Source organism: Arvicola amphibius, chromosome 5 (genome assembly GCF_903992535.2).
Source record: "Arvicola amphibius chromosome 5, mArvAmp1.2, whole genome shotgun sequence".
Lineage (NCBI taxonomy): Eukaryota > Metazoa > Chordata > Mammalia > Rodentia > Cricetidae > Arvicola > Arvicola amphibius.
The window spans coordinates 55,775,341-55,803,240 of record NC_052051.1 but is presented as its reverse complement, the minus strand read 5'-3'; the positions used below and the strand labels follow the sequence as shown (position 1 = coordinate 55,803,240).

Here is a 27,900-nt window from a genome sequence, read left to right as displayed (position 1 = left end):
AATTTCAAAGACAGTTCTGCCTGTATTGGCAGTTTGTTAGTCACCTTCTTCTGTGTCCTGCAGAATGTCTAGCAGATTCTTTTATGAAGCAGGAATATTGAAGGACCGTCTCTCACCTTTAGGCAAGTTCAGCATCATTTTTATGTGCGTCCTGCATGTCCAGTTCATCAAGCAGTCTAGGCAAGAGCAGTTTCTTGCCCAAATGGCTAACCAACTCCATAAGGATCCTCTTTGATGCCCATCTTTCTCTTGAAGTAGACTGGTGCTCCCAGGAGCAGATGTATCTCATTGTCATGAAAAATTCCTAATTTTTAAAAAAGATTTATTTATTTATTAAGTATACTGTGGTCTGCCTGTATGCATGCCTGCAGGCCAGAAGAGGGCTCCAGATCTCATTACAGGTGGTTGTGAACCACCATGTGGTTGCTGGGAATTGAACTCAGGACCTTGGGAAGAGCAGGCAATGCTCTTAATAGCTGAGCCATCTCTCCAGCCCAAAAGTCCTAAATTCTTAAATATTTTAAATGCCATATTCTGTAGTCTTTGAAAGGTTTGAAGAATGCCTATCTAGCTGGATGGTGGTGGCACACACCTTTAATCCCAGCACTTGGGAGGCAGAGGCAAGCCGATCTCTGTGAGTTCAAGGCCAGCCTGGTCTATAAGAGCTAGTTCCGGGATAGGCTCCAAAGCTACAAAGAAACCCTGTCTGAAAAAAAAAACAACCCCCCAAAAAGAATGCCTATCTATATGAAATACATATCTATCCATCTAGAAAATCTAACTAACATGACTATTAGCTTGACTATTATAGATGATTATTTATTAACCTATATTTCTTTATACAATACATTTATAAATGAGCTACATAAACACAATACCTTAATCAAGAGCAGAAAATACATATACACAGTATAACAAAATTGACCTTAAATTTGTATCTAGAGCAAGATCTTTACCAATGCAAATCTCTATAGCATATCCTCCTTTAAATAGAAGCAAACATTTATAGACAATATTTGGGAATATGGGCAAACTTCCTCCTGCTGTTTATTGAGTGAAGTAATTTTTTAAGGGGTACTCAAGGCAACCTTTCAGGAGGTCTTGATCCATCAAACCACACTAGTCTAGAAGGATTCCATAGGTTCTTATTCTCTTGGAAACAAAAGAACCTCTTTTCCAAAGCAACATATCCTTAGATTCAAATTCTGAAGTCAAGATACCTTTAAAGTATATATATTGGTTACTTAGTGCCTTCACAGTCAAAAAAATCAAAGAAAACACAATAATATACATAATACAGACTGTGAATTTTCCATCTTTACATGGCTTATTTTCTTTACTCCTTTTAATCTATTTCTTTTTATAACTCTATACGCTTCTCTTCTCTCTCCCAAGCCTATGCACATTTGTCCAACACCGTGACCCATTTAGAGGTCTTTAATGTCTTAATCAGTCCTATTGTGTATCTGTAATTCCTTACTGTCCAGGAGCACGTCTTAAAATGCTAAGCTCTTCTTAAAAACTAAAGTGGTGCCATTACTAGGGTATATATGGTACTTTCTATTTGCCCTGCCCTGCCCAGCCCAGCATGGAGGAGCTGTCTGATGCCTCTGAGAGCCATGCCCACATTCCCATTCTCAGGCACACAGCCTGTCCATGCCACCATTTCTGCAGCAGTCTGCTCACAAACCCCACTCAAATGCTCTGTAGCTGGACCTCCTGCCTGAAAGAGTCAGAGTTTATGGTGGCAGTATGGCCCAGAAAGCTGGCATTTCAAAATGGTGAGGCTTTTTCCTGCTACCACCGAATCAGGAAAATCTCTCTTAAAGGAGCTGCGGCAAGCCACCAGCTGAAAAAAAATGTGGCTAAACTTTGTTTTTTCATGTCTAGAGTTTATTTCCAAGTCCTCTCAGGTTTTACATAGATTTAGTCTACCATGTTGGGCATCAATTTGTTGGAGAAGGTCGTTTGTTGGTTCCCGGCTGCTCAGCCCCAAAATAATCACACAGAAACTCTATTAATTAAATCACTGCTTGATCCATTAGCTCTAGCTTCTTATTGGCTAACTCTTTTTTTGGGGGGGGGGTTTCGAGACAGGGTTTCTCTTTGGCTAACTCTTACATATTAATTTAACCCATTTCTATTAGTCTGTGTATTGCCACAATGCTGTGATTTACTGGATAAAGTTCTGGAAGGGCTACATGGCTTCTCTCTGACGCCACTTTCTTTCTTCCAGCATTCAGCTTAGTTTTCCCCACCTAGCTCTGTTCCCCCATAGCTCTGCTATAGGCTCAAAGCAGTTCCTTTATCAATGGTAATCACAGCATACAGAGGGAAATCCCACATCACAGTTCAGGCATATTTATAACACCAGTCTCATGGAATTCATTGCCTTCTTCTGTATGCATATGGTACCCAGGCATACTTGTAGACAAAATATCCATAATCTTTTTTTAAACTTTTTTTTTAATTAAAAAAGATGATGGGCAGTGGTGGAACACACCTTTAATCCCAGCACTCAGGAGGCCTTGTCAGGCAGATCCCTGAGTTAGAGGCCAGCCTGGTCTACAGAGCAAGTTCTGGGACAACTAAGGCTATACAGTGAAACTCTGTCTCAAAAACAAAGCAAAACAAACAATAAAAAGTTGGACTAATATCTTATTTTATATATATGTATATATATATATGTATGTATGTATATATAGACTTTTTATATATACATTCATTTAGTGATATATATTTGCTGCTTCCACTTTTCAAATATTACCAGTAATGTTGCTGTGATTGTTGGTGTACAAATAATTTCTTCAACAGTCTGTTTCCTGTGACCCATGACTTTAATCTCAGCATTCAGGAGACAGAGGCCGGTAGATTTCTGTGGCTAGCTTGGTCTACATTTTGACTTCCAGGCCAGTTTGAGGTACATAGTGAGATCCTTCCCCCCACACATCCCCCAGACATGGTTTCTCTGTGTAGCTTTGGAGCCTGTCCTGGAACTTTCTCTGTAGACCAGGCTGGCCTCGGACTCACAGAGATTCACCTGCCTCTGCTTCTTGAGTGCTGGGATTAAAGGCGTGTGGCATTACTGCCCGGCTCCCCCCCCCCCCTTTTTTAAACAGCAGCAACAAAACCCATCTGCTTTCACAGCTGGGTACAATGGCAAAGTCAGTGATTCTATCATTTGGAAGGTGGATCAAGACCTTGAGGTCACCTTTGAGTACATAGTTTCAGGCTAGACTGGGATCAAGAGACTCTCTCTGCCGGGCAGTGGTGATGCATTGCTTTAATCACAGCACTGGGGAGGCAGAGGCAGGAGGATATCTGTGAGTCTGAGGTCAGCCTGGTCAACAGAGGAAGTTCCAGGACAGCCTGGGCTGTTACACAGAAAAACCCTGTTTAAAAAAAAAAAAACCCGTCAACAACAACAATAAAAGTAAACAAACTAAAACAAGAGAGGGGGGAGAGAGATTGTCTCCAAAATGACAATAAAACTAAAACAAATCTGGGTGTTGTGGAGCGTGATTTTAATCGCAGCAATGGAGAGGCAGGTGGATCTCTGTGAGTTTGATCCAGCCTAGTCTACATAGGAGTTCCAGTATATCTGGGGCTACATAGAGAAATCCCGCCTCAAAAACAAAAAGGAAAAACAAGACCCCCGCCTTCAATTCCTTTGGGTAAATACTGGAAGTGGGACTGCTGGACCATATGGCATTTTATTTTTAGTGTTTTGAAGAAATGCCATACTGTTTTTCACAGCAGCTGCACCATTTTACACTTCCACCGGCAACGCACAAGGGTTCCAATTTCTCCACATCCTTGATATTTATTAGTTTTATTCATTTAAGAAGATTTATTTTTAATTATGTGTATGCATGGTTTTTGCGGGCTATGTGCACCTGATTGCGGTGTCCTGTGGAGGCCCGAAGGAGCTGGAGGCACTAGAGCTGCAGATCCAGGCAGCTGAGACTGGCTTGAGCTGGGTGTTGGAATCTGAATTCTGGTCCTGTGGAAGGGTAGTATGTTCTCTTACCTGCTGAGCTCTCTCTCCAGTCCCTATCTGTCACTTCAGAGTAGTATACCACTAAATTATAATCAAGTTCCAACATTTTTAAAAAAATATGGTCTCACTTTATATAGCCCTGCTGACCTGGAACTTAGTATGCATACTCGCAGAGACCCACCTGCCTTTGCGTCTGTAGTGCTGGGATTAGAGGTGTGTGCTACCATCCCCTACTCCCCTTTCAAGATAGGCTCTTAAGCTGAAACTCACTTGAACTCGTGATTTTCCTGTCTTCCAATCATGAGTTGCCAAATTTGGTTCTTTTTAAAGTATTGCTTTTATTTATTTTTGTGTGTTTGGGTACATATATGCCATGGCATGAGTGTGGAGGTCGGGAAATAACTTGTGGGGCTCGTTCTCTCCTTCCACCTTTATGGGTCCTGGGGACTGAACTCAGGTCATCAGGCTTGGTGGCAAGAGCTTTTAACCCACTGAGCTATATTGCCTGCCCTATTAATTTTAATTAATTTTTATATGTATGTATGTTTTGTCTCCCTCTGAGTCTAGAAGGGGCTACTGGATCTCCTGGAAGTAGAGTCACAGTTGTGAGCTGCTTCATGGGTCCTGGGACTCAACCCAGGACCTCTGGAAGAGCAGCCAGAGCTCTTAACCACTGAGCCATCTCTCCAGCCTCCTATTTTGTTTTTTATTTTGAGACAGAGCTCCTGTAGTTCAGGCGGGTGTTGATTTGTACAGCTGAAGCTGCCCTCAAATTCCTGACCCTTTTGTCTCTACCTATCACCTGCTGGGACCACAGACATGTGCCTTACAGCTCTACTTCTTTAAAAACGTGTGTGCGTGCACATGTGTGTGCGCGCGCGCCATAAAGACAGACTGGGGGCTGGAGAGATGGCTCAGCAGTTAAGAGCACTCACTCCTCTTACAGAGGACCAGGGTTCAGTTCCCAGCACTCACATGATGGCTCACAACCATCTATAATTCTGGTTCCAGGGGATCTGGTGCCCTATTCTGACATTCACATGCACCAGGCACACCTGGCACATATACATACATGAAGGCAAAAGACTCATCCACATAAAAAAGTGAAAATGATTTCTTTAAAAGGCAGAGTCCCTTCATTTCAGCCTAACTGTCCTGGAGCTTGCTATGTAGATTCAGCTGGCCTAGAACTCATAAAGATTCCTCTTGCCTCTACCTGGCAATAAACAAATATTTAAAAAACACCCCAAAACTAAAGTGCTTGGTACTTTTGTTGACAAGAGAAGAAAAAGACAGGGAGGAAGGGAAAAAAAAAAAGCTAAGGGTCCTAGCCTGGCGGTGCACATCTTTAATCCTGGCACTTAAGAGGCAGAGACAGATTGATCTCTGAATTCAGGATGAACTTGGTCTACAGAGTGACTTCACAGCCAGCCACTTTCAAAGGGAGAAGAGGAGGAGGAAGGATAAGAATGAAGAAAGTTCAAAATGTGGAAATGATTTGATAACTGCAAACATAAAGGGCTGGCCAGGGAATACCAAATCCAGTCAATATCCATGGAAATTAGAAACCAAATCCTCAGGTCCCTGATTACCAGTCAAATTAACTTTTATTCCTTATTACTGAAAGAGACTAATGAGATGACTTTATTCTTGCTGCTTAATCTATCCCAAGAAGTTCATTTGGTATCCAGCAGGCATGACATTGGTTTTGCTGAATTTGAAAATGATGGGTAAGAGTCAGATGTGGTGGCTCATGCCTCTAAACCAGCACTCGGGAAACTGAGGCAGAGGCAGGTGGATCTCTGAGTTTGAGGCCAGCCTTCTCTACAGAGTGAGTTCCAGGACAGCCAGAGCTACATAGTGAGACCTGTTTCAACACCCTTTACCCAACTCCCACATAAATGGGTAGGTTGTTGCTGCTGGAGGTGTTTTGTAGGGGCATTTTGTCAAGCCATTTCAGTGGCTTGTGAAGTAAAGACAGAATTTTTGAGAAGAACTAAAATAACCCAGTGTTTCTCTAGCTTTAGTAAACTATGAATTATAAAGGCCTTAATTTTGTTCAATAAAACTTTTATTTGTAGTCATAAAAGGAAAGAAAATAAAACAAGATCATAACATAGCAATGACTGGTTGGGCACAGAGGTGCAATTTAGCACTTGGGAGGTAAAGGCAGGAGGCTTACAAATTGGATGCCAGTCTGAACTAAATAGTTATATATTTAAATAAACAACAAGCAAAAAGTGGGGCTGGCAAGATGGCTCAGTGAGTGTCTGATGCCAAGCCTGACTGTAGCACGAATAATAAAACCCCAGAGACAGAAACTGAGGTTCAGCCTGAAGGTCAGAAAAGCAAAACAACCAAGCCACTAACGAAGTCTGACCTCTACCAAGCCTGGGTGATCGTAAACTTAGCATACTAAGCTTCTCTCTCCTCCCATTTTATATTCCCTCTAGGACTGGTATTAAAGGTGTGAGCCACCACCACCTGGATTTGTTTCTGCATTGATCTTGTATATCCCAGGATGGTCTTGAATTCACAGAACTCCATCTGCCTCTTGTTTCCCAGATCCTGGGATTAAAGGTGCATGTCACCATTGCCTGACCTTTAGTGGCTTTAGCTTTGCCTCTGGTCTTTAGGCAAGATTTATTTATCTAAATGCAAATAATATACCACTACACCTGAGTTTGATCCCCCAGACCCACATGATGGAAGCAGAAGTTGTCCTTTGACCTCACACCTGCCACCTGCACCTTAGCACACATCCTGACACACTAAATAAATAAAATTAAAAATAAAACAAAAAGACATTAAACATGTCCCTTCCCCAAATGAAATATCCCTGTCTAAGGCTCCAGTGAATGTTCTTTCTTTGGGTTATCCTCAGAAAGTTGTCTCTCGATGCTGCTAGTCTGTTGTCTCCATTGGTCCCTCCATCCTTCCCTGCTCCACTCCCTTTCTCTTTGCTGTACTGGGGAACCAAAGCCCACACATGCTACATAGGCACTCCATGGATAAGCTGTGTCCCTGGCTCCTCCTTCCTTAGCAGTGCTAAGAGTTAAACCCTGGGTTTTGGGCATGCTAGGGAAGTGCTTTCCACTTTTATAGATACCCAGGCCTTAGTTTCTTGAGACATTTTGTTATGTAGCCCAGGCTGGCTTCAAACTCTTGCTCCTCCTGTCTCAGTCCCCCCAGTGAGGGACTGCAAGGGTGCCACCACGCCAAGAGTTTCCTTTTAAGTTTGTGTCACAACTTGGACACTGGCATTTGGCACCTTTCTTTACCAGATGGGATTTTCGAGATTTAGCAACTTCTGTTTTTGTGCCACTGAGTGTGTTCTGTATTGTAACAGACAAGTGCAAATCTGATGAGAGTCTTATCAAAGTTAGATCTTGCTCACATTACATAGTCATTGCAGACTGACTGAGGAAATCTGCTCGGTGTCATCCTCAAAAGAGACCAAAGGTGGAGCATTGGTCATAGCTGCAGGGAAGATACAATGGTTGAACTCTGCATTGATATTAAAGTTTCTTCCCGGAAGTGATTTACAAAATTACCATTTATATTTTATTGGTAAAAAGTCATATAATCACTCTCCACTTCAAAGGCACTAGGATGGATAATTATACCATATTCTTTGAAGTAAGATAATACGTAAAATATTTGAGAATAGTATGAAAATTATTTTCAGTGTTCAGGAGACAGAGGCAGTAGGATTGCCATGAATGAGTAAAAATAAACAAAATAAACAACAATGAGTCAAAACAAAAGAAAATAAACAACAACAACCCCCCCCCAAAAGAAGTCCTAGAATGTAGTAGGAAGGGATGCTTGTTGGTTCCTGGCTGCAGGCTAGTTTAGACCTGAAATAATCACACAGAAACTGTGTGATTAATTAAATCGCTTCTTGGCCCATTAGCTCTAGCTTCTCATTGGCTAACTCTTACATCTTAATTTAACCCATTTCTATTAGTCTGTGTATCACCACAGTGGTTTACCGGCAAAGTTTTAGCATGTCTGACTCTGGCGGTGGCTACATAGCTTCTCTCTGACTCTGCCTTCTTCCTTCCGTGCTATAGGCCAAGCCAGTTTCTTTATTCATTAACCAATAAAAACAACACATAGACAGAAGGACCTCCTACACCACTAGAACAGCAAACAACAAAGAAACAGAAGTTTTGCAACTACCAGTACTCATGCTAGGCATGGTGGCGCATGCCTTTAGTCTCAGCATTTAGGAGTCAGAGGCAGGAGGTTTTCTTTGAGTTTGAGGCCAGCCTGGTCTACATAATGAGTTCTAGGATAGCCAGAGCTACATTAGACCTGTTTAAAAGTAAATAAATAAAATAAAAACCAAATAGATAAAGAAATAAAAATAAAAGAAAGAAAAAATACTTGAGGCAGGAGCTAATGTATGGTATGTTTCCCAACAGATGGACAGTATCACCAAGAAGTCCCAAAGAGATCTACAGTATAAAAATGTATTAGTGGCTGGGCGGTGGTGGCACACAACTTTAATCCCAGCCCTCAGGAGGGAGAGGCAGGTAGATCTCTGAACCTGGTCTATAGAGTGAGTTCCAGGACTGGCTTCAAAGCTACACAGAGAAACCCTGTCTTTTTTTTTGTTTGTTTGTTTGTTTGAGACAGGGTTTCTCTGTAGCTTTGGAGCCTGTCCTGGAACTACCTCTAGTAGACCAGGCTGGTCTCTAACTCACAGAGATCTGCCTGTCTCTGCCTCCCTAGTGCTGAGATTAAAGGCATGTAACACCACTGCCCAGCGGAGAAACCGTGTCTTGAAAAACCAGAATAAAAACAAAAAATAATCTGTTAGTGTTCCTCTAGCACCGTTGAGGCGAGGGAAAGAACAAAGTCGTCAAGAAAAAAAATCCAGGAGTATGTTATAGTAGGCTAGGTGTGGCACACCTTCAATCCCAGTACTGGAGAAGTAGAGGCAGGTGGAACTCTGTGAGTTCAAGGCACACCTGATCTACACAGTAAGTTTGGATTCAGAAAGAGAGACCCTGTCTCAAAAGAAAACATAAAAAAGAAAAGAAAAGAACATATTTTACTCCAGCAGTCTGGAGGCAGATCTCTGGGAGTTCACGGACAGCCTGGTCTTCATAGAAATCTCCAGCAGGGCAGTGGTGGCACAGGCCTTTAATCCCAGCATTTAGGAAGCAGAGGCAGGTGAGTCAAGGTCAGCCTGGTCTACCCAGTGAGTTCCAGAAAAGTCAGGACTACACAGAGAAACCTTGTCTCAAAAAAATAAACAAACTAACTAAGGTTATACAGTGAGACCTCCTCTTAAAAAATAAACTGGAGAGATGGCATAGTGATTACAGCACTTATTACTTTTACAGAGGTTTGGTTGTGGAAGGACGCTTAAAAAAATCCCACATGAGCTCAGAATTGAGAAATAGACAGTTATTTATTTAGGGGCAGACTCACAAATCAGAATCCTCTGCTGAAATGGAGATCAGAACCTGAAAACCCATAGACAGAAAAGACAGAGAGACTACACCAGCATATATAGTATAAGAGGCCACGCCCCGTGGCTGTAAGACTTCCTACAGCATTTGGTTTCCAACATTTACATGGGGTCTAACAGAAGATCTGATGCCCCCTTCTGGCTTTTCTGCGGGCACTAGGCACTTGTGTGCTACACATGCATACATGCAGGAAAACACTTATACACATAAAATAAAAATAGAAAAATCTTAAAAACAAACAAAGAATATGCCTTACTGGACAGAGAACAGGACTGTGTTCAAATGCAACCATCACCAACAATTACTACTGACTGACATTTTAGAATGTTTTGTAATGAAGAACTACGACAAATGTTCTAAATTTTTTCCTCAAAATCATTATGACAATCCAAATATTAGGTAAGAGTGTCCCTAGTTCTCTTCTCTTCTTCTTCTTCTTCTTCTTCTTCTTCTTCTTCTTCTTCTTCTTCTTCTTCTTCTTCTTCTTCTTCTTCCTCTCTCTCTCTCTCTCTCTCTCTCTTTCTCTCTGTCTCTGTCTCTCTCTGTCTCTCTCTTTCTCTCTCTCTCTCTCTCTCTCTCTCTCTCTCTCTCTCTCTCTCTCTCTCTCTCTCTCTCTCTCCCTTCCTTTCCTTTTTTTATACTAAAGGAACTTGATATAAAAAAAAAGTTCCGAAGTCTTTTCATAGCCAGGAAGTGAATCACAAGCTGTCACATCTATCAGACTTCAAGGCTCTTTCTATTACAGTCTATGGATTTTATTTTTGAGATAAAGTGTTATATAACCTTGAGTGGTCTCAAACTGGCTGTAGCTAAGGATGACCTAGAATTTTTGGCCTTCTTGCTTCTGCCTTCCAAGTGCTGGGATTACAGATGTGTGCCACAAAACATGGTTTATCTGGGGGCGCAGAGGACTGAATTTACGGCTTTCTGCATGCTAGACCAGCCCTCTACCAAGTGAGCTACATTCCTAGCTCTAGAGAGTGGATATTAAGCCCAGTTTATCAATTTACCTAGAGAACACCGAGGGATGGTAATATTAGTAGCTTCCAGAGTTGTTGCTAGAGTTAAATATAAAAACAGGTTTCTTAAAATAAGCTTCAACAGATATGATAACATATGTTTATAAAATGCTTTTGGTTTCTTGTCCAGGAATTAATTTTAGTATATTAGAGTAATGAGTACCTTCTAACCAGGAGTGTGCTCTTACATTAGGTTTTGGCTTGTAATACTGTAAATAGACCTGTTAACTAATGTCTAGTCTATAACTGTGACCTTGTGAGAGTCAGGATTTCTCAAACTGAACATCCTTTGACTTATCACAGTTTTGATATCCTCCATGTTGGTAAGTGTAGTTCAAAGCAGACGAGGTGCGAATTACTGTAAACAGGGGCTTCATTGTGGGTAGAATACTAGGTTCGGCTCTCAGCGGTGAATTTGCTAATGCATTCCAAAACCAACTCATTCTCGTATAAGCCCACCTTTTCTTAGTGTTAGCACTTTTTTTTTTTGCATAATTCCAATGTGCTACAAATTGTTTAGGTAAACCAGGGCCTATGCTGGGGACGTGTTGTCGTCGATCTTTAAAAAAAAATAAACAACACAACCCTACTCCTCCTATTTCCACAACAATAAGCTTATTGAGAAAGGTCGACTATTCCAAGAGAAATTGTAAGAATTACAACCATTCTTAAGTGGAGATTGCGGTAGACCGGATTCAAGTCAGCGTTCTAGTCCATTGCCCACGAAAGGCTGGTGGTGCTTGGAGGTAAACACCCTGGCTATTTTTCTCCAATGGTCACTGTTAGCACGCAGTGCTCCACGAAGGCAGGCTGAGCGGTTTTCCTCAGAACACACCGATCAAACAAGTAGGGGAGGAGGGACTGAAAGTGCCTGGTGTACTGTCACAGTCCGGTAATTACCCAAGCCGCCTCGTCCAGGGACCGGCTTTCAAAGGGACACCAAAGCAAAGCCCGAGAGGTGACAGCCAGGAAAACGGGAGAGGTGGCTTTCCCGGCATGCTCTGCAGCACACTGAGGGGCGCCAGACGCATCCCGGCGTGCAACGGGGAGCGCCCAAGGGCGATGGTTCACGGCTCCTGGAGGGGCAGGCGAAGTTAAGCCGGTAGGTGTGATTTTACTTAGTTCCGGGACCCCACTTTCTCGGTTCCCCTTTACGGATACCACCCCGTAAAGGGCAGAAGGAGGTCTTGCGGCCACGATCCCCTTGCGCGTGCAAGCCACTTTCGGTGCCGCTTCGAGCACCGTGCCAGGTGATTAGCGGCCGTGGGCGGGCCCGCGAGCGGCACGTGACTGGGCCCGGCAGCCAATGGCCAGCCGGGTGGTCCGGCAGCGCGACGATCCCGGGACCCCGGAGCGGCGCGGCGTGGGCCGACTCCCGTCCACCCGGCAGGTACGCGCAGGCGCCTCGTTTGTCACGCGTTCCGTTCGTCCCTACGTGCCCAGTAGCGTGTACTCGGCCCGAGGCGTGGAGAGTCTGTCGTGGGTGTTTTCGTGGGCAGGGGGACGGCGAGGGTGAGTGGAGGGGGGGGCGCCGTTGGCGTCACGTGCGCACTGCAGCCTATCGCCGGCCGAGGCGCACCCGCAGCCCTCCTGGCGCCCCGGGGTGCGATGTGTTCCGTGAGGCTCGGGCGGGCCCTCACTGGTGGTGCGCTCTTTCGAAGCCCGTGTGCGGCCTGAAAAATCTGCCGGCGACGTTGTGTTCGCCCGGCTCCCGCGCGAGCACCGGCGACAAGTTCTCGGCAAAATGGCTGCTGGAAACAGTCGCCTAGCAGGGGCAACGCTGGGGCCGCGTGAAGGTCACATGACGAGGTTGGCAGCGCGTGCTGCTGGCGCGGGGAAGGGGGAGGCTCAGGGCGTGGCGAGTCACGTGTCCGCGGCTCGCGAGCCTGTGATTTCGAGCGACTTTGCTGAGAGGCCTGATGGTCGACTTTTACCCCTCCCTTCTCGAAGCCTGGCAAGCATCCGTGAGAAGCTGTGCGGTGCAGTGGGATGAACCATAATCTGGGAGGCTAGATACAGGGTCCCCGCCTTTGGCCAGTTTTGTAATCTTCCTATCTATAGTTTAAAAGCAAGGTAGAGATGATTGTTTCTTAAGGTCTTATTAAGGCCCATGATTCCCTGGCCGCAGTTACGCGCAGAAAACCAAAATAACAGGTGGTAATGGGGAGTGAGGCTCGGTTACAGAATGCTTGTTTAGAATTTAGAAGGTTTTAGGCCACAGTGAACAAATTATTGATATTTATTACCGGACAAACTTTTCCCTCAACCACTCCATCTACCTCTTCGATTTGAGACTATGTAAACCAGGCTGGCTTCGAGTTAACAGAGGTTTTGTTCAAGTGCTGGAGTTAAAGGGATGTACCACCATGCCCTCTGGCTTTATCTGTCTTGATCAGTTCCATTTTTGCTGTATATTTGTTTCCTAAAGCTGTCTGAAAGGGCCTAGACTTAACACTTGTAAGAATGTTGAAGCTTTCTACCATCCAGCCTTTGTTTTTATCAAGGTCAAGGCTTTGTAGAAATGAGAAACCTAGAAATTATACATTGCCAATCACTACTAATAACACGTTTTATAATTTTCAGTTTTTTAACTTTTAGGGACAGGGTCTCTTTATATAGTCCTTTCAGCCCTGGAACTTGCCCTGTAGACCAGGCTGATCCTGAACTCAAAGATCCTTTTTCTCTGCCTCCCCAGTGCTGGATTAAAGGTGTGCACCACACCATGCCTGGCAAATAACACACTTACACACTTAACCTTTTTTTTTAAAGTTATTTTTTTAGGGAGTCAGAGATCAAGCCCAGGGCCTCAAGCACACTAGACAGGAGCTCAACCACTGGACTTCACCCCCTATGTACTACTGTTTATATTTTATAGTATCTTTTGATTTATCTTTACTTAAAATGTCTTTGGATTTTGTGAAAACAATTTGGAAAATATTCATTGAGCAATCAATAGGTGTCACTTTTGAATAATTACACAAACAGCTAACCCTTTTTTGGTTTTTGAGACAGGGTTTCTTTGTGTGTCTGACCATCCTGAAATTCGCTCTGTAGATCAGGCTGGCCTTGAACTCAGATCTACCTGTCTACCTCCCAAATACTGGAATTAAATGCACGTGCCACCACAGCTCAGCAGTAGCTAATACCATTTTTATAGCCTGGTTTTCTAAGTATTGTGTATGTTCTTTTTCTTTTCAATTTCTTGTTTGAGACAGGCTTCTATGTAGGCCTTATGGATCTTGAACTTACTATGTAGCCAGGGATGATCTTGAATTTCTGATTCTCCTGCTTCTATCTCTTGTGTGCCTGGATTGCAGGTGTGTGCTACAGTACCCATATTTGGTCTATTCAATACTGGAGTGGAACACGGTGGAACCAGGCAAGCATTTTACCAACCGACCTACATCTCAAGTCTTCTAAAATTTATTGGAAAAGTACAGCTATAGAGTAGGAGAATTTTTAAATTAAATTTTACTTCAAATTGTGTCTCTCTGTCTGTCTGTTCTTAGAGGCCGGAGGCATTGGATACTCCTGGACCTAGAGTTCAAGTCAGTTGTGTGCTGCCTGGTGTGGGTGGTGAGAAATAAACTCAGCTCTTCTGCAAGAGCAGTAAAAGCTCTTAGCACTGAATTATCTCTCCAGCCTTTAGGAACATTTTTGAAAAAAAAATGAGCATGGGTTCTTTTTGTATTAGTGAATATATTAAAAACCCTTTAATAATCGAAATGGTTAGTCTGTAATCTCAGCCCTCTACAAGGAGATAGGCTAGTTTGGATTACATACCGCCACCCTGTTTCAAAGCAGAAAACCAACACACATAAGTTAAGTAGCAACCTTGAAGTAGACAGGGCAATGAAACAAAATAATGAATACTCTGTGGGAAATGTTCCAAAATTATGTAGGACCATTAAGCTAATCATTTGGGGAAAAAAAATCCTTTAACATTTAAGTCAAACTCAGGTGAATTAATTATTTAAATATAAAAGGTGAATTAGGACTGGGGTGGTGGTGGTTTACTCATTTAATCCCAGCACTTAGGAGGCAGAGGCAGGCAGATCTCTGTGAGTTCAAGGCCAGCCTGGTCTACAGAGTGAGTTCTAGGAGAGTCAGGGCTATATAGAGAAACCCTGTCTTGATCCCCCCATCCCCCAAAAAGGGTGAAATTAGAAAATTACTACTTTGGGACCAAGTGAGTAGTATATATGCTTGTAATGCCAGTATTTCAAAAGTAAAGAAGATACCTCTTTAATGATGAGTTTCAGGCCAGCATGGACTGCATAGTGAGTCTTGTCTTGATTAAAAAGCAAGATTGGCCGGGTGGCAGTGGCGCATGCCTTTAATCCCAGCACTCAGGAGGCAGAGGCAGGCAGATCTCTGTGAGTTCGAGGCCAGCCTGGTCTACGAGAGCTAGTTCCAGGACAGGCTCCAAAGCTACAGAGAAACCCTGTCTTGAAAAACAAAACAAAACAAAAAAAGCAAGATTGCTGCTTTGAAAAAACTGAGTAAACAGCAGAGGTTAGTGCACATGCCTGTAATCTCAGCACTTGGGAAGCAGAGGCAGGATTACCACAGGTTTAAGGCTAGACTGAGATGGCTTAGTGGGTAATAATGTTTCTCCCGAGCCTGATAATCTGAGTTTAGTCCCTGGAATACACATGGTAGAAGGAGAGAACTAGCTCCCTCTACCTGTACACTATGGCATGCACCTACTGATACACATTTCAATATATTGACACACACAATAGGTAAACAAATGTTAAAAAGAAACCCAGAACAATAAAGATTCAGACTTGTGAAAGGAAAAATAAATCTTGCCTTCAAAACTTATTTAGTGATAAAAGTTTTGCTTTGTTGCCTAGATTGGTTTGAAATTTTTTATCCTTTTGTCTCAATCTCTTGAATATACTATCCTTTTGCCTTAGTTTCTTGAATAGATGAAATTGAGCAGTAGTACTAGAACATATTTTTTGTAGTTAAAATCTTGTTCCAGTGTTTTCATTCCCATTTTTTCTATTTTTATATTTTGAGACAGTTCCTCTGTGTAGCTTTTGGAACCTGGCTTGGAACTTGCTCTATAGACCAGATCTCAAACTCAAAAGAGATCCTCTGCCTCTGCCACCTGAGTGCGGGAATTAAAGGTGTGTGCCACCACCACTGGGACCTCCATCACCCATTTTATTTCTTCTTACCTGCCTAGATTTGTCTCAAACTTGCTAAGTAGTTGAGGCTGGTCTTGAACACCTGACCTTCTTGTCCTAGAAGGAACTCTGCCAATTTCTGAATACTTGAATTTCAGGCACATTCCACCATACTCAGATAGCTAGGTCTTTTTAGGTTCTTGGCTCGATATTTTCTCAGAGTTTGCTTGTTATTGATGACTCTGATAGTTCTTGCTATGTATTCCTGGTTGGCCTCTTTCTCTGTATATAGACCAAGACTGGAATGATCCTCCCACATTTCCCTCCTGAGTGCTCAGATGTAGTTGGATATTTTGAGCATGAGATACCTACTAGAAAGCCAGGGGTAGCTGTTGAATAGGGAAGTGTTCAGATTTCAGCCCCAGAGTTGAACATGGTAGCACATATCTTTAATCCCAGGATTCAAGAGGCAGAAGAAGGCAGAACTTTTTGAATTCAAGGGCGGCCTGGTCTGCCTAGGAAGTTCCAGGCTAGCCAGGGCCACATGATGAGATCTCTGTCTGTCTTGTTGTTTTTTATGATAAGGTTTTTCTGTAGCCCTGGCTATCCTGGAACTCTCTGTTGACCAGGCTGGCCTTGAACTCAAGAGATCCACCTGTCCCTGCTTCCTGAGGGCTGGGATTAAAGTTGTGCACCACCACCTCCCTTTATTTACCCACTCCTATTTTTTTAAATTAATGTATATATTCTGTTTGCATTGTATGCCTGCAGGCCAGAAGACGGTAGCAGACCTCACTATAGATTGTTGTGAGCCAAGCCACCATGTGGTTGTTGGGAACTGAACTCAGGACCTCTGAAGAGCAACCAGTGCTTTTAATCTCTGAGCCATCTCTCCAGCCCCATTTCCATCTCTCCAGTCCTCCCCTGATGTAGGAGGTCCTTCTCTTTATATGTTGCTTTTATTGGTTAATGAATAAAGAAACTGCCTTGGCTTTTTGATAGGGTAGAGCTTAGGTAGGCAGGGAAAACAGAACTGAATGCTGGGAGGAAGAAAGCAGAGTGAGAGAGAAACCATGGATCCTCTGCCTGAGACAGACACCAGTTAGAATCTAATGGGCCAAACAGTGTTTTTTGGTGTGTGTGTGTGTGTTTGTGTGTTTTTTTTGTTTTTTGTTTTTTGTTTTCGAGACAAGGTTTCTCTGTAGCTTTGGAACTAGCTCTTGTAGACCAGGCTGGTCTTGAACTCACAGAGATCCGCCTGCCTCTGCCACCCGAGTGCTGGGATTAAAGGCGGGTACCACCATTGCCTGGCTAAGCAGTGTTTTAATGAATATAATTTCTGTGTGGTTATTTTGGGGCTAAGCTAGCCGGGTGGCAAGGATGAACAAGTGGGCTGCTTCTTACAATTGGTGCCCAACGTTGGGCTCGAACCCACGACCCTGAGATTAAGAGTCTTACGCTCTACCAACTGAGCTAGCTGGGTGGCTGGGACGAACAAGCAGGCCTCTGCTTACAACACCCCCCTTTTATTTTTTAGAAAAATTCTTATTTGTATGTATGTTTGTGTGAGTATATGAATGTAACGTGTGTTGGTTCCTTTGGAGGCCAGACGAGGGAGTCATAGTCTCTTGAGTGGGAGTTATAGGCAGTTGTGAGCTGCTGGGAGCTGAACCTGGGTTCTTTGAGAAGGCATTGAATAAGCTCTCATAACTTCTGAGCCATCTCTTCAAGCCCCCATTTCTATTCTTTTTTTTTTTTTTTTTTTTTTTTTTTCTGAGACAGGGTTTCTCTGTATATCCCTAGCTGCCCTGGAACTCGCTCGTAGACCAGGCTGGCCTCAAACTCACAGAGATCTGCCTGCCTCTACTTCCCAAGTGCTGGGATTAAAGACATGCATTACCCCCGTCTAATGAGAAAGTTAATTTTTTAAAAAACAAAAATTAGTAGAATTTTTTTTTGAGAGATGCAAGACTAGGAGTTCAAGACCAGCATTGGCTGCATGAAACCCTGTCTGAAAAAAACCAAAAAACAAAAGTCAGGATAATACCTGTAATTCCAGCATGTGGGAAGCTAAGTAGCAGGATCATTTTAGATTCAAGGCTAGCTTGGGCTACATAGTAAGTTACAGGGCAGGCTAGACTACACAGTGAGACCCTGTCTTAAAAGTCAAGAGCCAGACAGTGGTGGAGCACGCTTTTAATCCCTGCACTTGGGAGGCAGAGACAGGTGATCTCTGAGTTTGAAGTCAACCTGGTCTGGTGTACAGAGAATTTTCAGGATAGCCAGGGCTACATAAAAAAAACTCTGACTCCGAAAACAAACAACAACAACAAAAACTAAACAAATAAAAAAAGAAAGAACAGAAAAGGGGCTTGAGGATAGCTTAGCAGTTAAGAGCACTTACTGCTCTTGTAGAGTACCTGAGTTCAGTTCCTACCACCTGTGTCAGATGGCTCACAAATGCCTATAACTCCAGAGCCAGAATATTTAATGTCTCTGGTTTGTGTGTGTGTGCATGTATGTGTGTGTGTATTTATACACTCATACTTGTTTGTGGATGAGCACTTTTCAGGAGTCCATTTTCTCCTTTACCATGTGGGTCCCAGGAATCAATAAAGTCCTCAAACTTGAAAACAAGCACCCTTACCTACTTAGTCATCCCACTAGTCTGATTTCCTTTCTTTAGAAGGTATTTTTATCCATGGCTAACTTGAAAGATAAGACTTTATCACCTGGTGGCTGCTGGGATTTTTGCCTAACCTGTACTATATTTTTCTCTTAAATTCTAATGAAATTGTACTTGTGCTTTTAAAAAAAGTTAAAATTAGGTAGCAATGTATTTTCTCCCAATTTGGATGGGTAGTTGATCTCTTACTTCATTTCTTTTCCCAGAGCTGCTGTTTGTGCTTTTATTTATAGCACAATATAAAATCACTTGGCATTTTCATTGTTTGTGCTTGGCATGTGAACAGATGCTTAATGATAATGCTTAGAAAGTTTATATTGTTTTATTTGACTAATAAGTAAATTAAAATTATATCTGGGTATATAGTTTAGTTGGTAGAGTGGTTGCCTAGAATGCACAGAGCCTTGGGGTTCAATCCCTAATACCACATGAACTGATCATAGTGACATGTAATCCAACCACTTGGGAGGTGGAGGCAGGAGGATCAGGAGTTCAGGGTCATCTTTGACTATATAGTGAGGTGATTTGGAGGCCAGCCTGGGCTACTTGAGACTTTGTCTCAAAGTCTCAAAAATAAAAGAGTTCCAACAATATATAATCATGGATTTCTAGCCAATTTTTTTAGACTCATTATGGCAGGTTTTAGTTTCACTGATATTCATTGTGATGTAAGTTAGCCAGTACAAAGTTTGAAGAAATAATGTAGGAAGTCAGTTCAAAGACATGGCAGGAGTGTTTTTAGTCTCTAGGGCTGAATAATGTTTATTCTTTGGAAGCAGCTGTTACAATAGATTCTTCCTTCTCTTGCCCACTTTCCCACCTACCTTCTCAGTAGTAAAGAATTCTATTTTAACATTGCATATGTACTTTGAGCTCTTTGCCAGAAAAGGAACCTAATGTAATAAATCGAGTAGACTCAGCAGTCCACCCCAGGAATGTCCTTTTAGTTGTTACATAAGAAGGAGAATTAATGGTGTGAACTGTAAATGTGAGAGTTTCAGTCTGTGAGTCCACAGTAGAGTTGATTATTTTGTTATTCAGCATGTATTGAGCACCTTCCATCTAGGGGCCACAAATGAGGTGTCCCTGGGGAGCCTAAGACAGACATAAAAAGCAGTTCTCTGTATAGATCTTGGCAAATGGTCGAGGAACTCAAACGTAACAATAAAGAGTAGTTTGGTCTTAACAAGAAGTATGTCAGTAAAAGCAGAGTGATATGGTACATATGTCAAGGACTTGAACTTCTTAAATCCATAATTACATTCTCAAGAGTTATATGCAGTCGTATGCCAGTTTTCAGCTTTTTTCTTCTTCCTGAATTGAGGATTGACTCTATGGTGTTTTTGCCCCAGCATCTCAAGTGTTGAGATTGCAGGTATGAACTACCACACTCAGCTAATTTTCATCACTTGAACTTGACTTGCAAATTCTGCATGCATATAATTTTTGCCTCACCCCCGTCTCCAGTGCATCTATAGTCCCATTTTTTTCTATGTGTTTGTGTGCATGTTGGGGGCAGAGGTTGACATCTAATGTCTTCCCCAATCATTTTTCACCATGTTTTTGTATGTGTACTTGTTAGTGTGGATGTGTACAAATGTCGGTGTGGGTGTGTATACATCTGCATGGATATGAGGGTCCAAGATCATGCTGGGTCTCTTTCCATCTTTATTTATATTTTTTTCTCTACCACTAGGTCTCTGTAGCTCATTTCTGCTAGACTGGCCAGCCAGTGAGTTTTAAGGACCTGCCTGTCTCCTCACCTTACTCTCCAGCAGTGGTGTTCATTAGATCACACTTTTTTATTTTATTTTTTATTTTATTTTTGTTACCTGGCTTCTGGGGATCCACACTTAATTCCTTTTGGTTTGTGGTAGGCACTTGAGTGACTGAGAAGTCTCTTATTATACCTTATTATTTTGAGGCAGTTTCCCAATGAATTTGGAGCTCATTGATTTGGCTAGACTGGATGACCCACAAGTTCTAGGGTTCTGCTTGTCTTCACCTTCCCACAACAGATATGACCAGTTTTGTTTTTTTGAGACAGGGTTTCACTGTGTAGCCTTGAGTGGCCTGGGGTTTGCTAGTATACCAGGCTATCTTTCTTTTTAATACAGTATTCTGAATACAGAATACAGTATTCTGTCTGCATGTATGCCTGCAGGCCAGAAGAAGGCACCAGATCTCATTACAGATGGTTATGAGCTACCATATGGTTGCTGGGAATTGAACTCTGGACCTTTTTTCTTTTTCTTTTTGGATTTTTGAGACAGGGTTTCTCTGTAGCTTTGGAGCCTGTCCTGGAACTAGCTCTTGTAGACCAGGGTGGTCTTGAACTCCCAAGTGCTGGTATTAAAGGCGTGCGCCACCACTGCCCAGCTGAACTCAGGACCTTTGGAAGAGCAGCCAGTGCCCTTAACCACCGGGCCATCGAGCCATCTCTCCAGCCCCCAGGCCGTCCTTGAACTCATAGAAATATACATGCCTCTGCCTCCTGGTCGCTGCAATTAAAGTTGTGCACCACCACACCTGCTTTCTTTTGAAGATTTATTTTTATTTTATGTGCATGGGTGTTTTCCTTGCATATATATCTGTGCATCATGTGTTTACCCGAGGACCACAGAGGCCAGTAAAGTTTCCAATTCCCTGGAATTAGAGTTATAGACAGCTGCGAACTGCCACCTGGATACTGGTAATTGAATGTAGGTCTAGAAGAGCATCCAGTGGTCTTAACCACAGAGCCATCTCTTCAGTCCTCATCCAGATCCAGATTTTTTTTTAAATGTGTGCTGGGGAGCTGAACTCAGCCCTCATGCTTATAAATACTTTAAGAACTGGTGAACATCCCTGTCCCTCATTCTCTGTAAACATTTTTTAAAAATATGTACTTTTGTGTTATGTATGTATAGCATACAAAGTTTAACTGACTACTTGCAGGAATTTTTGCCTCCTACCATATAGATCCCAGGAATCCAACACATTCTCAGGCTTGGCAGTAAGCACCTTTACTAGCTGAGCCATCTTGCTTACTCTCTTTTTGAGACAGTGTATCACGTGGGCTTACTTCAAACTCTTGGGCCTTCTGTTAGGCTCCTGAGTGTTGGAATCAGCATATGTACCACTGCTCTTCCTTTTCTTTCTCTCTCTTTTCTTTTGAGACAGATCTTACTATGTAGATCTGGCTGGCCTGCAACTTAGATATATAGAGAGACAGGCTGGCCATAAATTCACAGAGGTCCACATGCTGTCAGCATGAAAGCAGTTACAGGACAGTACACACATGGCTATGCTCCAGTAATTTATGCTTCCTGAAACTGGAATTTCATATAATTGTTTTATGTGGCGCACGCCTTTAATCCCAGCACTCGGAAGGCAGAGGCAGGTGGATCTCTGTGAGTTCGAGACCAGCCTGGTCTACAAGAGCTAGTTCCAGGACAGGCTCCAAAGCCACAGAGAAACCCTGTCTCGAAAAACCAAAAAAAAAAAAAAAAAAAATAATGTTACTGTTTTGAAGGGTTAGGGATATAGCTCAGAAGTCTAGCATAGACAAAGTCAGTCCTTAGTTCATCTGCAGCACTGAAAATAAAAGTTAAATTTTTTTCTAACTATGTAAAAATATAAGTTTTGGGACTATAGCTCAGTGCTAGGGGAAAAAAAGGGAAGATATAGAGACTCAGCAGGGTTGATTCATGGCTGTAATTCCAGCACTCAGGACACCAAAACAGGAAAATTGCTCTGAGTTACAGTCCAGCCTGGCCTACATCTTGTGTTCTAGGTCAGTGACATAGCTGCAGAGTAAGACCCTATCTCAAATCAGAAAAAAAATGTATGTGTGTTAGCCTGTGGGCTGTATAAAAGCATGTAGGGCATGGCCCGTGGAGTTGTAGTTCACTATTTTTATACAACCACCCTTATACGACTCTTCTGCCTGCTAGTTCTTCTTTAGTATGGCTCCTATTAAAAGCTTAACTGTTGTCACAATATTAGGGAAGACAGTTTGTTTCATATCCCTTTCTAATGATGGGATGCATTGTTCAGACAGTACCCTCTTGGGATCTCTATGAGTTTGTCAGTCTCTTTATTTGTGTGTGTGTGTGTGTGTGTGTGTGTGTGTGTGTGTGTGTGTATGTGCATTTGGAGGCCAGGTGTTAATGCTTAGTGCCTTCTTTCGTTTCTTTCCATACTAATTTTGAGAAATGGTCTCTCTGAGCCCTGGAGCTCAGTGATTGGGGCAGTCTCTTTGGCCAGTTTGGAAAGGTTTGCTCTGTTTGCTCCCCCTGCTAGGACTAGAGATACTCTGCAGCATACATGGCTCTTTAAAGGAAGATGGTGATCCAAATTCAGTTGTTCATGATTGCACAGTAAGCACTGTTTTCTGAACCTGGGGCTCACCGATTCAGCTGGCAAGCTTCAGGGATGTTCCTTTCTCTGCTTTCCTGATGCTGGGATTATAGGCATTGAACACTTTACCTGGCTTTCTTTTAAATGGGTACTAGGGATCAAACTCAGGTCCTCATGCTCTCATGACAAACACTTTACTGAGTTATTTTCCTAGCTCATAGTTTTGCTGTCACATTACACTAGTTTCCAACTTTTTTCAATGAATATTTACTTACCAGTATAACAGAGGCTAACTTGGCATTTCTCTACTTAAAAATATTATAAACATTTTAAAAAACATATTTGTATTTGTGTGTGTGTGTGCATGAACACAAGTACACACATGGCCATCTTCCTATCTTAGCCTTCCCAGTGCTGGAATTACAGCCTAGTTTAGATTATCTATTTTATATTTATTTTTGAGACAGAGTCTTGTAAACTGAGAGTGCTCGTTCATTTCCTAACTGCGTGGACCCGAATAATCACACAAAAACTGTGTTAATTACAACACTGTTTGGCCAAAAGCTTAGGCATATTCTTAGCTAGCTCTTATATCTTAAATTAACCCATTTCTATTAATCTGTGTATTGACACAATGCTGTGACTTACCGGGTAAAGTTCTGGGCATCTCTGCTTCAGCAGCTATCTGGTGTCGCCGTGACTCTGCTTACTCACTCTCTATATCTCTTCCAGTCTATGTATATTCTGCCCTGCCATATGCCAAAGCAACTTTATTCATTAACCAATAAGAACAACACATTTACAGAAGGGCATCCCACATCATCTCCCCTTTTCTATCTAAATAAAAAGATTTTAACTTTAACATAGTAAAATTGCATATACAAAACAGTTATCAAACAAGAGTTATAGTTACAATATTTAGTCCATTTATATTTGAAATTAAGGAAAACCTCTATCAACCCTTATTTTTGTAAGTCTAAAGTTTTATATCTAATTTATTCTTTATCATAACTAAGGAAAACTATAACTATCTGTCTTCAACTCTTCAAAGACCCCAGAAGGATGTAATATTGCCTAAGTAAACAGGAAGTGCATTGTAAACAACTTCCAAAGTTTTAGAATTGACAGAGACATCATCCAAAGTTCTTCTGTAATGTTGGGGCGTCCATCTTCAGCTTACAGGCCCATAGAATTCAGCAGACTTTTCTATGAAGTAGGAAATTTGAAGATCTGTTTTGCCTTGTAATGGCGAAGTTCATCAGTTGCTTTCTTCTGTGTCCTATAGAATATCTGACAGACTCTTTCATGATGCAGGAACCCTGAAGGACCATCCCATCTTTTGGAAAGCTCAGCAGTCACTTTTCTGTGGGTCCTGCATATCCAGTTCATACAGCATACTATCAAGCAGTCCAGGTGAGCAGTTTCTTGCTCAAATTGCTAGACTTGCCACATTGAAGGCAAATTCCATGACAACTGCTCTCTTCCCAGCCATAAACCTGCAGTTTTTTAGAATCTCACCAGAGCCATCAGTGAGGAAGGGAGGTGCACTACACTGAGGCACCACTGGTGACTCCCTAGTAAGACTGATTCATTTATTTTTATTTATGTGTATGAACATGTTGTAAGTTTATGTGCACCAAGTTGTTATAGGCCAGAAGAGGGCACTGGGTCCCCTGGACCTGAATTTAATACCATAAATAAATATTAAATACTAAAATGTCTTTAATGGGGGAAGAGATGAGTATGATATATGGAATCTTCAAAAAATTGATAAAACATTAAAATATCTTTAGTAAACTTTCTAACTCTGCTTACTATACTGGCTAGTTTGAAATTCTTTTAGTATCAAAGCTATGAATTTGGTTTGTGGTTTGGCCTGAGTCAAGGCACTTAAAAGTTGAGGGAAACTCCTCAGGGTGTTGAAGGGAGGCACTGTGGGGCTGTGTCTTTGTCACCTTGACATTGACTTAACACTAATCTTAAAATCTAGAGGATTTTAGACTTCTAAGAAATGGAAATGGAACCTTGTAACTGGTAAATAGAGGTTTGTAGACACATTGAAATTTGGTTCTCAGTTATGTTCACTCAGTTTGGAAGGAGCACTATAATACAAATGTGCCCTTTCCTTACCAGGTGGCCTTATCAGGAGTATGCATCTGTTAGTCTTTTCCAGTCTTAGCTGGCCTGGCCTGTGGTAGGGCACGCCTTTAATCCCAGCACTTGAGTGCTGGGTGGGTTTCTATGAGTTTGAGGCCAGCCTGGTCTTCTGAGCGAGTTCCAAGCAGTCAAGACTACACAGAGAAAACCTGTCTTGAAAAATAAAAACAAAAAGAATCCAAACTGTTAACTGTATTTCTGTCTTGAAAATGAAAGCTTTTCAACACTGCAGGTTATTTTTCAATCTTTAAACTGGCTTTTTAAACAGTGCACACCGACTTCCAGCAGTTTATGTTGACACTAAGAACTTAAGATAATTAGATTTTGTGCCATTTGGGATATATTTGAAAAGAACAAAGTTTTTCAGATTATATTTATATAGAAGTGTATTGAATTTCCTCATTCTTCTTAATACTGTAATAATTCCTCCTCCTTTTGCGGATACTATCCTCTGAATATAATGCTTTTACCAAAGATTTGGGTAGGGCAAACCTTTCCTGTCAGCTTTTGATTTTTAAATACAGGATTTCTTTAGCCTTGGCTGTTCTAGTGTAGTGTACTTTCTGTGTAGACCAGGCTGGCCAAAAATTCAGATAGAAGGCCACACTCTGACTTTTTCTGTTTTCTTTCCTGACACCTTTAAGGGAGCTATGAATAATGACAAAAATGAAATTATTTGTTTAAATCCATTTGTCGATTGAATTTTGTAGTGCTAGAGATTGAACCGAGGACCTTGTGTATGCTGTGCAAATGCTCTACATCTCCAGCCCTTGTTTCTTTCTTAAAATTTTTATTGCATTTGTGTGTACATATGAGTGATGTGTTTATGGGAAGGGGGGATGTACATGCCAAACCATATACATGGAGATTAAAGTATAATTTTGTGGCATTCACTTTTTTTAAACATTTATTTTTATGTATATGGGTGCTTTGCCTGCATGTATGTCTGTGTATCACTTGTAGGCCTGGTATCCATAGAAGGCAGAAGAGGGCATGAGACAGTTGTGAGCTGCCATGTGGGTGCTGGGAATTAAACTCAGGTTTTCTAGAATAGCAGTGATGCTCTTACCATCTGAGCCATCTCTTCAGCCCCAGGAGTTCACTCTTTCTTTCTATCTTTATGTAGGTTCTGGGGATTGAACTCAGGTCTCTAGGTTTGTTCAGCAAGTGACTTTAGCCTGCTGAGCCATCTTGCTCTCTGTCCCTCTACCCCTTTTTTGAAACAGGATTCCATATAGCTAAGGTTGACCTTGGATTTAAGATTCTCCTGCTTCTACCTTTTAATTTAATGCTGAAATTATTGATGTGTACTAATATATTTGGTGCTGGAAATTGAACCCAGGGCCTTATGTATACTAGACAAGCATTCTTATCAGTTGGTTATATCCCCAGCCCTGGTTTTGTTTTTGACAAACCTGCTCCTACAACCCCTCACCTATATTCCTGTGAGTAACCCTAATAAAACTCATTCATCAAATTGGACTTTGGTGGTATCCGTACTTTGATCTGTTGTGTACTCCCTGTCTAGGGTGAGTTGAGGTCTGTTGTGTCTCCCCTGAAAAAGTTTTGTCACACAACAGGACCCTTTTCTCAAAAACAAAACCAAAAGTTTAAGATCATATGAAGTCTAACCCAAAATCTTGCTGTTTATCTTACTGGTATTTTGCTTAATAAGGTGAGAAAAAATAAGCTGGCTTTTTATTTTCATTCTCTACCTCAAGAGATAACTAGAAGTATATAGGTTACCATCTATACGTATGGTACGTATGAATGTTACTGTTCTAGTTCTGTTAAATTGGGTATTAATGGCTCATGCCTGTGATCCATGCACTTTGGAGGCTGCTGAAGATTGCTATGAGTTCCATCTGACCTGGACTATAAAGTAAGACTTTGTCTGGAAAAAAAAAAGAACATAAGAAAAATAAACATCACAAAACAAGAACAAGTACTATTAAGAGATAAGCTAGCGGGCTGGAGAGATGGCTCAGAGGTTAAGAGCATTGCTTGCTATTCCAAAGGTCCTGAGTTCAATTCCCAGCAACCACATGGTGGCTCACAACCATCTGTAATGGGGTCTGGTGCCCTCTTCTGGCCTGCAGGTGTGCACACAGACAGAATATTGTACACATAATAAATAAATATTAAAAAGAAGGTTTTTTTTTTTAAAGAGAGATAAGCTAGCCTTGGGAAACAATAATGATTTTTTTCTATTAGGCACAGTAGGCATAGTGCCTAGGGCCATAGTAACTATAGGATCTAGCATAGTTTTTTAGTTTCTCTTAAAGGCAAGAAAAAAATTAGGACATATTCCTGAAATTTTGGGCAATTTTGTTTTTGTTTTTGTTTTTTCAAGACAGAGTTTCTCCAGGTAGCTCTGGCTGTTCTGGAATTCACTCTGTAGAGTAGGCTGGCCTCAAACTCATAGAATCCCACCTCCATCTCTCTCCCAAATCTCAGATTAAAGATGTGGGCCATCATTACCTAGCTGAAAGAAAGAATTTAATGTATAACTTTTGCAACAGTGCAGTCATAACAGTCACACAGCTTTAATTAACTTCTTGGTTTTTTTTTTTTTTTTTTTTTTTGCTTTTTGAGATTGGCTTTTTCTGGTTAGTTTCAGGGATTTCCTGATGCTGTGATGAGTTGTTTACTTTTCTGCTTAAAGGGGCTTCTTTTTTAAAATATTTATTTATTATATATACAATATATGCCTACAAGCCAGAAGAGGGCACCAGACCTCATTACAGATGGTTGTGAGCCACCATGTGGTTGCTGGGAATTGAACTCAGGACCTTTGGAATAGCAAGCAATGCTCTTAACTGCTGAGCCACCTCTCCAGCCCTTAAAGGGGGTTCTTGCAGGATGAAATGTTTCAGTTCTGGTAGGAAACTGTTACACAACAGGAGCCTAGGCTGGCTTTGTGGGCTAAACTTGTGGGGCGTGTCTTACCTCCCAAGTGCTAGGATTACTGGTATAGCTATCATGTCTTGCTTTATTTTTTTCCATTCCTTTCCTTTTTTGGGGGGGTTGTTTGCATATTTTTGTTGTTATTTTGTGTGTATGAATGTTTTGC

The 27,900-nt window shown here is 41.8% G+C and overlaps 1 protein-coding gene across 3 annotated transcripts in view; it reads left to right on the top strand.

Moving 5' to 3' along the window:
- The first annotated feature begins 11,421 nt into the window (after positions 1 to 11,421).
- Mga (MAX dimerization protein MGA) overlaps positions 11,422 to 27,900 on the top strand; it is a 91,813-nt gene continuing 75,334 nt past the window's right edge. The window contains exon 1 of one of the 3 annotated variants that reach the window (XM_038329616.2): positions 11,422 to 11,607. The gene's annotated coding sequence lies outside the window, so the exon portion shown is untranslated. Of the gene's footprint in view, positions 11,608 to 11,821; positions 11,896 to 27,900 lie in introns of those variants that run through there. The other 2 variants (XM_038329619.2, XM_038329618.2) reach the window with 2 other exon arrangements.